Source organism: Portunus trituberculatus, chromosome 41, assembly GCF_017591435.1.
Source record: "Portunus trituberculatus isolate SZX2019 chromosome 41, ASM1759143v1, whole genome shotgun sequence".
Classification (NCBI taxonomy): domain Eukaryota; kingdom Metazoa; phylum Arthropoda; class Malacostraca; order Decapoda; family Portunidae; genus Portunus; species Portunus trituberculatus.
This window is the reverse complement of record NC_059295.1, coordinates 19,433,441-19,448,440: the sequence shown is the minus strand read 5'-3', so window position 1 is coordinate 19,448,440 and position 15,000 is coordinate 19,433,441. Positions and strand designations below refer to the sequence as shown.

General features: G+C 44.5%; 1 protein-coding gene and 1 long non-coding RNA gene across 3 annotated transcripts in view; one reads left to right on the top strand and one right to left on the bottom strand.

Moving 5' to 3' along the window:
* Positions 1 to 15,000, bottom strand: part of LOC123516584 — a 204,889-nt gene that overhangs the window by 32,288 nt on the left and 157,601 nt on the right. The gene's annotated exons all lie outside the window — the stretch shown is intronic.
* The window catches only part of LOC123516582, an 86,781-nt gene that overhangs the window by 6,782 nt on the left and 64,999 nt on the right, over positions 1 to 15,000 (top strand). The window lies entirely within an intron of this gene.

The window sequence follows — 15,000 nt, the reverse complement described above, 5'->3', positions numbered from 1 at the left end:
AGTTTTTTTTTCTTCTTCTCTCTCCTCTTTTAATTCTACGCTTGAAGGAATAAGATCATTTATTTATTTTTTTTCTGGCATTTTTTTTTCTTTTACACCGCTGCGGAAGTGAATACAAGGAAAGGCTTAATTGATGTTGTGTTTCTGACTTACGGTTTGTGTCAGGTACCTTTTTTTTTTTTTTTATTTAGTTGGTCTCCTTTTAAGATTGTATTGTTTCTACTTCATTTGTACTCTTTTTTGCAGCTGTAAACTTCCTCCCCCCCGCCATCAGTCCGGGTGTTAAACCGTGATTTGAATACTTAGAAGCTTGTTGTTTATTTACTGTTGCTTATGGCATTTCTTCTGACCATTATTCGCTTTTTTTTCACTTGTTCTGAACTATGTCACTATTCTCACAAGTTATATTTTTCTATTCAATTTATTTCTTGTTTTGACATTCCAGTATTCTAAAATAAACTATTTTTTGTATGTTTTTTTTATTTCTTTTATTTTTTACTTACATTTAATTTCAGACATTATTTTCACTCACTATTTTTTAATCAAATCATAGTCGTGACGTTCTGAACAGTATATGATGTTTATTTCATGGATTCTCCACTTTTTAGCCCTTGATTATAAACAGTAACTTCATCATAAGACCACATCTTATTTTCACTTGAGTTATGAATAATATAATAATGATTTAAAGACAACTCTAAGGAATTTGAATGCTCAGACACGATGACATCACACACAAAAAGAAAATAATAATAATAATAATAATAATAATAATAATAATATTAATAATAATAATAACAATATCAATAATTATAATAATAATAATAACAATAATAACAATACCAAAAATAATAACAATAATAATAATAATAATAATAATAATAATAATAATAATAATAATAATAATAATAACTATAGCAATTATATTTATCATTATTACCATATATCACCATCATCATCATAATTATCATCATCATCACCATCCTGAGTCATCATAATATTTTTTCCTTGTTAAAGAAAAAAAAAAAAAAATCATTAGCCACACACACACACACACACACACACACACACACACACACACACACACACACAAAAGTGACAAGATACATTTCACAAATTACACAGGAGAAACAGAACAAATACAGTAAAATCCCACACTATCATTTCCCCATCAGAAAATTAAAGAAGCATACACTGAAAACCTAAATACATTTCCTAGTAACCCTAACTCCAAACATTCTTTAACCATGGAAAAAAAAACCAACAAAAACCATGAACTTTTGTAACAACCAACGTGCTAAACAAAATACACAGTAAATTATATCAAGCGAGGAATTAAAGGCGAGAACGAAAGCCAGGGAAAAGATACACTATTGAGAAACAGGAAGGGCAAGACAGTAGGTGTGGATACAAACCAGGTGGGAGAAAGAGAGACAGAGAAGGAGAAAGAGAGGTGAAGGGGCTAGCTTGGGTATGGGGTAGAGAAAGGGACGAAGGGCTGTGTATAGGGTAAGGCTGGGAAAGGTAAGGTAGGAAAGGGTTGGGCTGGCAGGAGTAGAGTAGGGTGTGGGCATACTGGGCAAGGAGTGGTAGGAAGGAGGGAGGGAGAGAATGAGGGAGTGATGCAGACAGGGTGAGTGGATGAGTGACGGGCAATTCTACGGCATTTGGATGAGTTTGGAGTGTGTGTGTGTGTGTGTGTGTGTGTGTGTGTGTGTGTGTGTGTGTGTGTGTGTGTGTGTGTGTGTGTGTTTGTGTGTGACTGACTGATTACGTGAGTGACTGATTGACTGACTGCACTGTTGATGAGGTGGCTGGTGCTATGACTGAATGGACAGGTTATTGAAATTCTCTCTCTCTCTCTCTCTCTCTCTCTCTCTCTCTCTCTCTCTCTCTCTCTCTCTCTCTCTCTGTCCTGCCCTGTGTGTGTTTACCTTTCCCTTTTTTTCCATCTATGTAACTCCTGAATGTCTCCTCCTCCATTTTTTCTTACTTTTCTTCCTACCTTTGCTTCTCCTCTTCCTCTTCCTCTTCCTCTTCCTCTTCCTCTTCTTCATCCTCTTCCTTCTCCTTCCCCACCAACTTAAATAAGGCCGTTGCAAAAGACTCACCTCAGCTAACAAATCAGAAATGACCTGACCTGACCTCTTACCTTATTGAGTAAACAAGTTTTTTTTTCCATCAAGTACCCAAGTCTCTCTCTCTCTCTCTCTCTCTCTCTCTCTCTCTCTCTGACGCCTTGCTTAGGAGAAAATCACGTGATTGGAAAGGAAATGAAAAAAAATGAATGAAGAAGTAATAAAGCAACAAAAGAATGTCAAATGAGAGAGAGAGAGAGAGAGAGAGAGAGAGAGAGAGAGAGAGAGAGAGAGAGAGAGAGAGAGAGAGAGAGAGAGAGAGAGAGAGAGAGAGAGAGAGAGAGAGAGAGAGAGAGAGAGAGAGAGAGAGAGAGAGAGAGAGAGAGAGAGAGAATTAATGAAAACATACATGAAATGGAAGGAAAAAGGGAAGAAAAGAAGAACTAGATGCAGCAGAAGCAGAAGATGGAAGAAGAGAAGGAAGAGGAGGAGAAGCAGGAGGAATAGGAGACAGGGACGATACAGACTTACTCAATAATTTACCTAAACCTTGCCTCCTCCTCCTCCTCCTCCTCCTCCTCCTCCTCCTCCTCCTCCTGCCTCTTCCCACAGCGCATCCAGTACCTCCCTCCTTCCTTTCCTCCCGCCCTCCCTCCCGTCTCCCTTCTCCATTTAGGAAATTGGAAAGGACAAAATTTTCATAGGAGAGGAAAAGGTGAGGTGGAGACGAGGAGGGGATGAGACAAGGAAAGGGATGGAAAGGGAAGGGAAGGGAAGGGAAAGGAGATGGAGATGGAGAAGGAGGAGGAAGAGGAAGAGGAAGGAGGAGGAGGTGGAGGAGAAGGAGGGTTAGCATTTATATTCACTACAGTTATCGACGCTGTATGATTTTTTTTAGTTAATTCAAAATTTCCACTTGAAAGGAGTTGCTGTAGAAAGAGGAAGGAGAGTGACGGGAAGAGCTTAACGTTGAATAGAATAATAATAATAATAATAATAATAATAATAATAATAATAATAATAAATGAAGTGTTTATTATTATTGTTATTATTATCATTATTGTTACTATCATCATTATTGTTATTATTATCATTATCATTATATATATATCATTATATATGACTATAGATATATAGAGAGAGAGAGAGAGAGAGAGAGAGAGAGAGAGAGAGAGAGAGAGAGAGAGAGAGAGAGAGAGAGAGAGAGAGAGAGAGAGAGAGAGAGAGAGTGCCGATGATGACGAATAGCACATGAATAATCAACTCACAGACCAACACGTCGATGGGGGTTTTAGTGAAGTAATGACAAATCCTCCTCCTCCTCCTCCTCCTCCTCCTCCTCCTCCTCCTCCTCCTCCTCCTCCTCCTCCTCCGCCTGTGGGTGTGTCGCGAGGATTTACGGGAGGCGCTGATGGATTTAGAGGCGTGAAAGAGTAAATTAACAGGCAGGTAGGGATTGGTTATGAGGTGACGACCATTGTAGAGAGAGAGAGAGAGAGAGAGAGAGAGAGAGAGAGAGAGAGAGAGAGAGAGAGAGAGAGAGAGAGAGAGAGAGAGAGAGAGAGAGAGAGAGAGAGAGAGAGAGAGAGAGAGCAGTAATAAGAAGAAAAGAAAAATAATATCAACAATAACATAAGAACATAAAAAAAGAGGAAAATAATGATGATAGGAATTTGTAAAGCAAAACACACACGCACACAAACACACACACACACACACACACACACACACACACACACACACACACACACACACACACACACACACACACACCCTCCACACACACACACACACACACACACACACACACACACACACACACACACACACACACACACAATCACATAACAAATACATTGAATACAAACCCAAAAAATAAAATAATAGTCGAGGGCTTGGTAGATGCTGTTAAGTTTTTCAGGACGTAGACGAAATTCCAATATTACTTCTCCTCTGAAACGGGACGGCTCGGCAAACACAGATTTCGGCAGGCTCTTCACAATAGCAGGTTCGACATTTTGTGAATATAAATCTGGGCGCGCGGCTCGGCTTTTGTTAGGTCAGACCAGCTTTTTTTTTTTGTTACCCCCACCCCCCTTTTTGAGACTCTGCAAATACATACGTTTCACGGCGGCGGTAGTGGCAGCGGTGGTGGTGGTAGTCATAATATACATGGCTGTGTGTGGGTGTATGCATAGTGAGGTACTGTGTGTGTGTGTGTGTGTGTGTGTATGTAAATGTATTCGTAATATATTGTATGTCTATATAGTATTGTGTGTGTGTGTGTGTGTGTGTGTGTGTGTGTGTGTGTGTGTGTGTGTGTGTGTGTGTGTGTGTGTGTGTGTGTGTGTGTTCGGCAGTATTTACCATTAATTCGAAAAGTTTCCTAAATAGTTTTCCTTTCCGCTGATATGCTAATGCAGGTAGAATGGTGGGACGCACTCACACACACACACACACACACACACACACACACACACACACACACACACACACACACACACACACACACACACACACACACACCGTTGTTATCGGCCACTATCGATGAAAAGAAAAGTTTGTACATTCATAAATCTAAAGACCTTTCAATTCTTCTTAATTCTCATTGTTCACCTGCATTCATTACTGCCATACCTCAAAGGAACATCTCATTTGTGATTTAACACCCATCCTGTAGGATTTATTAGCTGCATTTGTAGGAACATTAGAACATTAGTATTAGGGCATGTACTCGTTGCGGCAAACTAGTATTTCATTGTTAAATTTTTGTACGAGGGGTTCTGGCTAACGGCAAGACAAAGGCAATAAAGAAATGCTAAAGAAGGTGCTAGTGACCAAACAAAAAAGTCTATAGGGATATACAAAATTACAAGAATAAGTATCTTGCAATCAATACAAACAAATATACACACACTTTTAATAGACACGGTTTCAGATTGTCCTCTCAAGTGACAGGTAGCTTCAATATGTCCTTTGTGTTGTCAATATTATTTGTCCTTAGGGAGATCACCTCAAGTATAAGAAGCACAATAATCAAAGTTATTTATACCGCCACAATGAACACTTTGACTTCTAATACTCATGCTAATACCTCTAATCCCGCTAATCCAATTACTGCAACGTCTCGGCTACTAAAAACATCTCCGCTAACTAACAAGTAAATACAATAACCAATCCTTTCATTATGCTATGGAACAATTCACAACACTAACCTTTCAAATTATCTCCAAGAATGTCATGAAAAAGAAAAGATCCTGTATTTTCTTCTTCAGCATGTACAGTCCATAGAAGTGAGAAATATGAAAAAGATATCTCAGAAGGGTTAATGATGGCGGGAAGATGCGTTAAATAGTTACGAGATGGTTAATACTACTCATACTACCACACCTCATCTATTAACACTCATATGCCTACTTCCACCCTTGCCACTCCATCTACAGTTACCACACCCTTCTTCTGCGACTTTCCTGCTAAAAAAAAAAAAAAAGGCATCACTCAATCATTAATACAGCAAAGTCATCACCAGCGTGTATTGCCACTCACAACACTCTTAACTCCTTCCCCGAAAAAAAACAAAACAATTCAGCAGACCGTCCTTACCCAGTCCACCTATCACATTTAATTACTAGGACATTGGTAAGCTTCTGCCATAATTTTTCTTTACACGACTGTCAACCACCACCACCACCACCACCACCACCACCACCATCACCACAGCTTTTTTTTTGTCATTTAGGGTTCCGAGTGACTTTGGTTCCAGGAAGGCAGGAAAAAAGTAGAGAAGTTGGTAGTAGTAGTAGTGGTAGTGGTAGTGGTAGTAGTCTCTCTCTCTCTCTCTCTCTCTCTCTCTCTCTCTCTGCCTCTCTATTCAATGTACTGCTGCGGCGGCTGCGTTGGTGGTGACGGTGGCGGTGGCGTTGGTGGTGTGGTGGTGGTGGCAACTGATGGTGGTGGTGGTGATAGCGGTGGTGGTAGTAGAAGTAGGGGCGCTTCTTTTCAGAACTCTGCGATCCTTAGCCGTCGTTAGGTAGGCCAATCACATTTTTCTAGACTGATTATTAAAAAAAAATCTTGGTGGTTTGAAAAGAGGCACAATCAAACCTTTTTTCCCTTCTGTTCTCTATCCTGTGCGCATATAATATTTCCCCCTATAGAGGAGCATTCCAATAAGGCATCGGGACGCTCTAGGCACCAGTCAAAGGGGAATTGGTCTTGTTAAAGTAGGTAGTTAGAGATGTTTTCACGGCTGAATGACTGGAGAAGCTGTTTGCTGAGAAGGGGGAGGCGGAGGCGGAGCAAGAGCAAGAGGAGGAGAAGGAGGAGGAGGAGGATATGTAAGATTGAGGAAGAGATGGTAGAAGAGGAGGAAGACGAGAAGGAGGAGGAGGAGGAGGAGGAAATTAATGACGACAACTACGACTACGAGGAGGATAAGATGAGAACAGAGAGAGAGAGAGAGAGAGAGAGAGAGAGAGAGAGAGAGAGAGAGAGAGAGAGAGAGAGAGAGAGAGAGAGACTGAGACGAACGCAGAGAAGGAGGACCCAAGAAAGGAAGAGATGAAGGAGTAGGAGGGCAAGAACCGAGACCATGATAAGTCTAGCAAGAGGATGAAGAGTAGGAGGAGGAGGAGGAGGAGAAGGAGGAGGAGGAGGAGGAGGAGGAGACACGAGGCTTTTCAAATACTGATATACGAGTACATCGAATAGGGAGAAGGAGTGGAGGAATAAAAGAGTAGTGAAGCGAGTAGCGAGTAACAGGTTGATCTATTGAAATGTACCCAGAAATAACGTAAGGAAAAGAAGGCACACGTACTGGGGAAGAGGAGGAGGAGGAGGAGGAGGAGGAGGAGGAGGAGGAGGAGGAGGAGGAGGAGGAGGAGGAGGAGGAGGAGGAGGACGGACAGACAGACAGACACACACACACACACACAAACAGATAGGCGAACGAACACACACACACACACACACACACACACACACACCTCATTAGCATACGGAACCATAGATGCCTCAACCCTCGCAATTATCACGGGCTAAGGTTGCCATGTCCTCTTAAAATACTTTTCTTAACATCACACTCCCCATCACCCACACACGCCACTGCTCACTCCTTGCATCCACCCGCCACGAACTCTCTAAGATTGAACAGTTATTAAAATTTACGTGCATTTGCGTGTGTGTGTATGTACTATGTGTGTCGCTGTGTGTATGTACGTGTATGTGTGAGGGAGGTCGTAGAAAATGGGACAAAGGGTAGGGGTCACTAATCTGCATTATTGGCCTGTGGAGCCGACCAGTCCTCACGGCGTCCTGCACTAAGCCTTATCTGCCTTTCAATGCTTCTATGGTATCCGTCCCTCCCTCCCTCCCCCTCCCCTCTCCCTCCTCCTTTCCTTCCCCTCTATACCTTCCCTCCTTTCTCGTCCGTCCGGCCGTCCGTCCAAACCACTTACCGGTCTCTCCTCCATCTCCTCCTCCTCCTCCTCCTCCTCCTGCTCGCCCTTCATCCTTCTCTTCTCATCACCCTCTGTAACCCTTCCCTTTGCCTCCACCCTCCCTCCCCATACCTTCCGTTGCCTGCATTGTGAATACTCCCTGCACACCGCCCCTCACATCCCTCCCTTGCTCTCCCTGCCCTCCCTGCCTGCCCCTTGTCCACCCAACAGCTGCAAAGGTGACCCCCGTAACCATTGTCCATTAGGATGCATAGTTGCCCCCTCTGCCTTCACACTCCCTTCTTCCCCTTTTTCGGGCTTTCTTTTATGCATAGACTGACCCTTTCCCTTCCCCACCTCCCTTTCCTTCCTCTCTCTTTTTCTCTCTCTCGCCACTCTTGCCTCCCTTTCCTCCCCATCGCCTTTGTCACTGTGACGGCCGCGGGTTGCTTGCTACAAGAAGGAGTGTGTAGCAAACCGGATACCCCTTTGCTCTCCTTTCTCTCCTCCCCGTCAGGTCTTTTTACACTTCTCTTTCTCTCTCTTTACTGTTTCCCTTATTCCGTCGTGTTTCTATGTAGTGTTCATTATATTATGGAGTTGCAGCAGACTGGTTTGGTTTCTCTGTTCCCTTATGTTGTTTCGTGTTTATTTCGTTTTTTTTTCTTACTTTTACTTTTTTCTTTTCTTTTGAGTTTATTTAACTATTGTTTGTGATGATTCTTTTTTTTTCTAGATTTTACTGTTACATTACAATTTTTATGGGTATTTTTTTCTTACATTTTTTTCTCTCTTTACATTGATACTATATCGTTCGAATATGAGTTGTTTTTTCTTAATTTACATCATTATCTCCACATTACCTCATAGAATCTCAGTCTCTCTCTCTCTCTCTCTCTCTCTCTCTCTCTCTCTCTCTCTCTAGTCCGTAATTCGTAAAATGCATATTTATACCGTGTCGGGCCGAGTCGGAGAAAGTTTTGGGCTACGTAAATCACGCCCAAGACCTGGCCAGGGCTGGTGAGGGATGGATCCATATTTTTCTACTTTCACTGTAAAATCCAAACAGACTGGCCCTCATTCATTTGTACTCCCTGCGTGCCTGTGTGTGTGTGTGTGTGTGTGTGTGTGTGTGTGTGTGTGTGTGTGTGTGTGTGTGTGTGTGTGTGTGTGTGTGTGATAAGAAAAATACAATATGGCAAGGCGAAAAGAAATAACGAAAACAAAAATTTGCAGAAGAAGGATTGAAAAAAAAGAAAAAGAAAGGGGATAGAGAGAAGAAACAGAAAGAAATGAGAGAAAAAAAAACTAAAACAAGAGAGAGGAGATTGGATAGGTAAAGGGGGAATATAAAGCAGAAAGTATAGAGAGAAACTAAAGGAGGAGAAGGAAGCATAGTCAGGACAGCAGAACAAAGAATGTGGGGCAGAGGAGAAGTGTGCAGCAGGGAGAGAGAGAGAGAGAGAGAGAGAGAGAGAGAGAGAGAGAGAGAGAGAGAGAGAGAGAGAGAGAGAGAGAGAGAAAGCACCAGGAAGTAGTGGACGTGCTGGTGACACTGGTTGATAGATGCACGTAAATACACACCAGCACGACGCTTTTCATGCTACCAAGAGGACGCTGACGAAAACAAGCAAGAAAAAAATAACACGCCATAAATTGTTTCTGTTGCACGTGACAAAGTTGAGGTATAGGTCCCTAATAACAGGTATGGAGGGACACTCAGCCTAGCACGCGCCTTATTCACTCACTCACTCACTCACTCACTCATTCATTCACTCACGCACTCACACACTTCCCTCATTTTACCAAACTCGACTCTAAAGTCCACGGGGAGGCGGCGCCACATTCAGCACAGCACGAAGAAAAGCTGAACGAAAGACCTTACTCTGTCCCCCAAGAGAAAACGAGGAAAGTAATTCTTAAGGTGCATTTTGGCAGCAGGTCGCTTGCTCTTTATACCCCAAGACGACGAGGACGACGAAAACGAGGGGGAAAGTAAAAGGAGCAAACTCAGGGATAAAAAAAAAAAAAAAAACTCAGTAGCGACTTTTCGTAAACACGTGAAGGTGCAGCCCCGTTATTTCACCCATTCCTGCCCCGCCCATCACCCCCACACACTCGCCCATTAACCACGAGCGGGCTTACTATTTTTTCCGTCGCTTTCCTGCCGATCTCCGCCAGACGTGCTCCGGGTAAAGGCACGGGAGGGAGCAGGGAGAATTCGTAGTAGCGGGAGGGGATCACGCCGCCAGCTTAAACTCTGCTACGCGTGGCACAAAAGCACTGACTCCTTTGTTGGCGTCGCGTGGTGTTTGTCGACGCGAGTTTATACCCCGCCAGCCTTCTTATTTGATAGGAGTGTTTATGAATTTCCCCAGGCTAGGAAATACGTTCTTGAAAATACTCGAGAGACAGTTCCTACGTACATCCTTGCTATTGTGAAGAAAAGGACCATAAGAGGAGGACAAGAAGGAAGAAAAGGAGAAGAACGAGAGAAAAAGATAACGGTGTAGAATAGAATATGATAGATAATAAAAGCAAGATGTAAAGGAATGACTATAACACGAAAAATAATAGCAGTAGAAACAGAACAAGGATAGAAAATTCATATAAAAGAAGATATGGAGGATGAAGAATGCACGAAGAAAAGGGAGAAAGAAATAAAAGGTCATAGGAAAATACACATATGAAAGGAGGGAGAAAGAAGGACTGGGAAAGAGAGAGAAGGACTAGGGAATAGAAAACAAAAAAAGTGAGAGTAGTAGTACTAGGAGGAGGGAGTGACTTAAAGGCGGTGTGTGGCGCTGGGCGATCATAGAGTAGGAGGTGGAGGAGGAGGAGGAGGAGCAGGAGGAGCAGGAGAAAAGGAGGAGGAGGGAGGAAGAGGAGGAGGAGGAAGAGGAGGAGGAGGAAGAGGAGGAGGAGAGCCAGCAGGTGCCCGCCAGTGTCTGTTTTCTGTGTATTTGTTTAAGGGGGGAAGACTCCTCTAACTCGAAGCCAAGTATCCTCTTTAAGGCTCACGCTGCCGGGGAGACCTTCCTTCCTACTGCTCAGCTTCATTCTCCTTTCCACCACCACCAACACCACCACTGCCACCACCACCACTATTGTTACTCTCACCTTCCCCCATTACTACTGCTACTGCTACTACTACTACTACTACTACTACTACTACTACTACTACTACACCATGGCTTCCTCTAGTAAAACGTGTGTGTGTGTGTGTGTGTGTGTGTAAAAATTCTTACTGTACTGTGTCATCCATATCATATTTTTTCTTTCACTCTCTCTCTCTCTCTCTCTCTCTCTCTCTCTCTCTCTCTCTCTCTCTCTCTCTCAAAGGCTAAGCTCTCTGGATCAAGTGTTTTAAGTCAAGACGAGAATTAATATTGCACATTTCTTACTCCGGGAAACGAAGAATTGGTCGTCTCTTTTTTGACTCCCTTTGCTGCGTGGCCTTCCCTCCCCGCCTTTGTGTGTGTATAGGTCTGTCTCTTGTTGATCTTCCCGTCCATCTGATAATTCTGTTTGTCTTTCTGGACGTGATAACACTGGACCAAAGTGGAGCTTTCTTCAGATTAATGTAGAATTTTAACTTTGGTGGGATGTGAATGCCAGGAAAATAATAACACACACACACACACACACACACAGAGAGAGAGAGAGAGAGAGAGAGAGAGAGAGAGAGAGAGAGAGAGAGAGAGAGAGAGAGAGAGAGAGAGAGAGAGAGAGACGAATTTTGCAGTGACTTTTTTTTTTCAGTATTGAGGTTGTAATTTGTGTGTGTGTGTGTGTGTATGTGTGTGTGTGTGTGTGTGTGTGTGTGTGTGTGTGTGTGTGTGTGTGTGTGTGTGTATTTGATCTTTTTCTCGAGTCAAACTTAATACCAAACAGAACGTATCAGTATCTCTCTCTCTCTCTCTCTCTCTCTTTCTCTGTGCCGCACCTGACACCTGATGGATGGATGCAGTGGTGCGGAATCAGCTGATGTGAAGGTAAACAAGGAGATAGTTTTAGTCAACACAAACACACTTTCAAGAGACCCATTCCGCGCAGCTCCCCTCTTACTCACCCTCTCAGTCTCTTTTCGTCTCTTTTTCTTCTTCTCTCTTCTCTTATCCTATTAATCTCATACCTTAAACCTAATTCCTTGAAAAGCTGTAAGCATGTGTGTGTGTGTGTGTGTGTGTGTGTGTGTGTGTGTGTGTGTGAGAGAGAGAGAGAGAGAGAGAGAGAGAGAGAGAGAGAGAGAGAGAGAGAGAGAGAGAGAGAGAGAGAGAGAGAGAGAGAGAGAGAGAGAGAGAGAGAGAGAGAGAGAGAGAGTAAGGGGGAGGGGATCACATGAGCTGGGTCCTCTCAGCGCCAGCATCCCATTGCATCTGGGCATCCGGGCATCTGCGGCGGGATAAAGGGGTGGCAGGTAGGCCGGCTGGACTGGCGTTGCCCCTGTCAGAGCCCTTTCATTGCTTTTCCACACGGCTTAGGCGATTCTCAACAACGGCGGTAGCGGCGCAGCACAACGCTCGCCGGGCCTCGCCATGTGCAGCGCCTCTCACTCGTTGTCCTGCCGCTGCTGCCGATGGAAGCCGCGGCAGGGCGCCCTAATAACATCACCGAGGAACCCAAGATTCGTGATGCAAGCACCGCCTTTTACGGATATTAATGGATCTGGACTTATATAATTTTTCAAGTAATCCCTGACAGTGTGAGAGCCGGCGAGGCCCCACCACGCCAACCTGACCCTAATCTCCATAATGCAAAGGGTTGAGCTCCGTCCTGTGCCTATGAGGCCCTTTCAGGTGGGCCGGCCAGTTGAGAAGAAGGGTTGGCTCATTTGAATGTGGCAAAGCAGTGTGTCTCCTGCCGCGTTAGTGTGCTGGGCCAGGCGTGTCAGCTCCTGCCTCGCTATGCAACGCACACATGTTCTTTTGCTATGACATTTTGCGAAAGGGCGTTGCAGTGGGCGTCGGGAACTAGCCGCTTGTGTGAGGCGTGCACGGGTAGTGTTCGAGGTAGCGGGGTTGCAGGGTGTATGTAAATGTGGGTACGGGTGAGGGGCGGCGGTGCGGGTATGCATGGGTGCGCCTGTCCGTCCTGGCCTGCCCGCCGCCTCCACGAGGCCCACCACTGACACGGGACCCGTGGGACCCCCTGTCGTGGGAGCCTGGCGTGGTCCAGGGCCCTCCGCCGGCCGCTGGTAACCCGCTGATCGCACGGTCACTAACAGCGCCTTGAAACTGTGTGGCCAGCGAGCATCAGCCCATTCCACTGTGGATGGACTAGCTTAGAGGTGTGCGGCGGTGCCTCCCCATGTTTCTATTCCTCCCTCGGAGAGATATATGGTCGGAGGGCGGCTGTGAAGGGCGCGGCGGGAGGCGGGAGGGTCTGGCCCAGGCCAAGGGAAGCATCTCCTCGGTGAGATATTAATCAGGGATGAACTCATTCAGCCCAAGATGGGATTGACAGCCGGTCGGTGGATCATCACCGCGAGGACCTCAACCCTACAATTATGCCGTCCTGGAGCCTCCACAGCTTAAAGAGCCGCCTCCACGCCGCCGCCACGAAAACCATAACCACTACTACCACAACCCTTTCTCTCCCTTCCTCTAGTCCTCAACATAGAAAACGCCATTTCTACACAGTAATCACTGGGACTATAAATCCACATTGCAAGGATGGTCCGATTCACACGCGTCCCATACACGGCGTCGCAGGGGATGGGGAGCCACAGCCGCAAATACCAGACCCACCAAACACACATTCGCTCCCTGAGTGTAGCAGCGCCTATGCTGTTAATGGTGCTTCATCTCAAGCCACCACCAAAGCTGACATTGTAATTAAGAGAGAGAAAGAGAGAGAGAAAGAGAAATAGCATAAATAATATGACGTCATGGCGTCTCGTTGGTCTGTTTGGAGTTATGGAAGCATCCCTGAGGGACACTTCTTCAAATCCACCATAAACCAACAGAATACTCCCCATTCTACTCCCATACGAGGTAACACATTCCTTGCTTTTTCTTTCATTGTGCCTACTCTTCATGGCAACTTGGTATTGCTAGTATGCAACACAACAGTTCTTGATATTAACAATTAATATGTAACATGGCATCTAGCCTATGTCATCCTATTATTAATTCTTACTACTATTCTCTGATACACCAATGAAAGGCATCCAAACAGGCACTCACAGTGGTTCAAGGAAGGCCACTCACTCCGCACATAGGACGCACATGCAACTCATCCCCGTCACTTTGGAAAATCATGGTACTCACATTATCGTTCATATTCACCACACTCCTCCCACCAAGACTTCTGCATTCCCTGGTCTCACAGAAGACGCTCACTGGCCTCCACCTGACCCTTATTACTTTTTTTTCCTCTTTTTTTTTTTTTTACACTAACTCATCGCTGTACACCTATTTCCATCCTTCCCTTCCCACTCAATTCACCAGCACCCTTCCCGTCAAGTCTTCCTTCGATACACGCCCCACATCACAATCTCTCTGATCATCACCTCACTTCACCACCACCACCACCATCACCACAACACTCCGCATCCACATCACCCAACCCTTCCCCACCTTCTACTCCCTCCTCCCTCCCATCTCCCCCTCCGAGGAAAAGTGGGCTGGGAGTATAGAGTTTTTTTTTACTCATTTTTTGTGGGTGAACGAGAGGGTAAGAGTGACGTCACGGGTAAGGGGTGTTTGCTAACTTGGTCACAGTGTTTAGCTACGCATCTCAATGGAGGGGTTGGTTCTTTAACCGATACTTAACACCTGAAGATGCTTAAAGGAGAGTAAAAGTAAGGTAAGGTAAAGTATAAGGGAAAGAAGAGGAGAAAGGGAAGCGGAAGATGGGAAAGAGATGATGAGAGGAAAGGACTATGAAGACTGTTGGGTAAATATGTGTATGGTTTGTATATGTATATATTTCTTTTGGCTCTACAAATATATGTGAGGTTGTAAATTATGTTAATGTTTCGTGTGTGAATGTGTGTGTGTGTGTGTGTGTGTGTGTGTGTGTGTGTGTGTGTGTGTGTGTGTGTTAGTAGTGCGCAGTAGGCTCTCAAGTGCTGTTTATGTTTTTTGTCATGTATATTTGGAGGGTGTGTTATTGTTATGCAAGTTAATGGTGATGCTAGTGGTAGCGGTGATGGTGGAGGGAGGGTGGGCGGGTTGGAGGGAGGGAGGAGGGAGGGAGGGAGTGAGGGATGGGTAAGGTGGTGGGATAAGTGGTGAGCTTATATATAATGAGACTTGGTGCAGTGTAGCGTTGTGATGATAGATAGTGACGATGATGATTGTGATGACGAATATGATGATGATGATGATGATAATGATAACTAGATATAAATTAAGAATAAATAGAGTGTAGAAGCAGTAACGGTAGCAGTAATAGCAGTAAGAAACAACATGACACATAAAAGAAACAATCATTTTAGTGGAGTATAATCTTCACCAGTAGCATCACCACCACCACCA